The sequence below is a fragment of the Octodon degus genome, unplaced genomic scaffold (genome assembly GCF_000260255.1).
Source record: "Octodon degus isolate 3935 unplaced genomic scaffold, OctDeg1.0 scaffold00287, whole genome shotgun sequence".
Taxonomy (NCBI): Eukaryota; Metazoa; Chordata; class Mammalia; order Rodentia; family Octodontidae; genus Octodon; species Octodon degus.
In genome coordinates, this window is record NW_004524863.1 from 653,885 (window position 1) to 656,118 (window position 2,234).

Sequence of the window (2,234 nt, forward strand, 5' to 3'; positions counted from 1 at the left end):
AAAAATAAAATTAAAACCTTAAAAATAAATAAATAAATAATTAATTAATTAATTAAAAAAAAAAACAAAATAAAAATTTAAAAAATGAGATATAACTCAAACTGAAGGCCCCAGGTTGAATCCCAGTGCCCCTCCTCCTCCAAAAAAGAAAAAGAAAAAAACTGCTTTAGAGCAAGGGGTGGTAACACCTATAATCCCTAACTATTCAAGAGGGTAAGGCACTAGGGCGGGAGAGATGGCTCAGAAGAATAAGCGCTTCCCTGGCAAGTGTAGGGTTCTGAGTTCAATCCCCAGTTCCACCAAAAAAAAAAAAAAAAAAGGATTGCTTTCGATCAGAAATTTGACACCAATTTAGACAACACAGCAAGACCCCATTTCAAAACAAAAACAAGATACTTAAGGCTTGAGATGTAGCTTAGTTGTAAACACTTGCGTAGCATGTATGAGGCCTTGGATTCAATCTCCAGTACAAAAAAAAAAAAAAAAATCCTTTTTACCCCTCTTGGTCATTTTAGCTGCTAAATATTTGTCCTGTCCTATCTTTATGTATTGAGGTGTGGAGGAATTTTTACTAGTTTCAGTTATGAGTGTACAAAGGTTTTACAGATGAGTTAGACTATATCATTCCTTATCTTTTTAAATATCTTTATAACAACACATTGTACTGATGTCTTTAGGAGACAAGTTGATGATTTAAAAATGCCCTTCAGGTTGGGAATGTGGCTGACCTGGTAGAGTGTTTGCCTAGCATGCATGAAGTTCTGGATTCAATCCAGGACACCAGAAAGGGGGAAATCCCCTTATCAAGCTGCAGCTTATTTATAATCATGAACAATAAATCTTGGAGGGGCCAGGGAGATGGCTTAGTAGAATAAGCACTTGTCTGGCAAGCTCAAGAGCCTGAGTTCAATCCCTGGTTCCGGAAAAAAAAAAAAAAAAAATCTTGGGCTAAGTGTGATGGTGGTACTAACCTGAGCACTTGGGAGGATCAGTGAGTTTGGAGTCAGCCTGGGCTACATAGTAAATTCAAGGACAGCCTGGACTGTGTAGTGAGACCTTTCACAAATAAATCTTGGTAGTTGAGAAACATATTCTGGAATGAGGCCATGCTTGGTCTGAATTCTAGCTATGTCAAAGATCTGACTCTATATAGCTGTATAGCCCAGCCTGGCATCGAACTCCCTTCATGTTTTAGCCTCTGGATTACTGGGATTATAGTTATGCAACACCATGCCTGGCTTCCTCGTTAGAGATACTATTAGCTACGTGGTTTAGAGTTGTGAGGATTATGGTAGTGTATGGGGGCCAGGGAGATAGCTCAGTAGAATAAGTGCTTGCCTGGCAAGCACAAATTCCTGAGTTCAATCCCCGGTACCACAAAAAAAAAAAAAGGGAGTGTGTGCACATAGATAACTGGAAGTAGTAAGCACTCCATGCATTTCAGCTAGTGTATTAAATGCAGAAATTAGGTTTATCCCATGGTAGGTAATTTGCTATATTTAGGCCGCATTCGCGCATCTGTTTTTGGCCACCAGGGGGCGCCACTTCCCCACCACTTTAAAGAGGTCCTCCCAAGGTCATGATCTCAGTGTTCAGCTTTATATTCCCAACTCTACTTCCCAAGTAATTACATTTGAATCTAGAACTCACTTAGCTGCTTTATTCATACTAATTCCAATCAGTCTTCCTCTTTCTCCTTTTCTGTCTTGGACAGGTTTTTGCTATATAATCATGGCTGGCCTTGAATTCCCCATGTAGCTGAGATCCTGCTGCCTCAGCCTTCTGAGAACTAAGATTACAGGCATGCACTACTGTGCCCAACCAAGCTCTTAACTTTTCATCTCCACAGATCCTGTCTATGTTTGGAAAGAGACTAGAGGCACTCCACTGGTACACTCCAGTGGTAGAGGGCCTCCCTAGCATGTGGGAGGCTCTCCTTTCAAGTCCTAGGATTACCCCCCCACCCCCAAAATCCAAGTGTGGTGGCACGTGCTTGTAACCTGGAATTCTGGAAGCTAAGGCAATAGAATCACAAATTTGAGCTCAGCCTGTTATATCAGCAGTTCAGCAAGACCTGGTCTCAAAATATAAAAAAGGTTCCTAATACTGAAAGTGTGACCTTCTAAGCCAGCTTCTTATTTAGTCCCTTTGATCCCTGGGCTTTCTCACTGGCCTTGTAGCAGTGGATGTTAGATTAGACAACTTCAAAAACTATTTTTTTTTTTTAATATTTT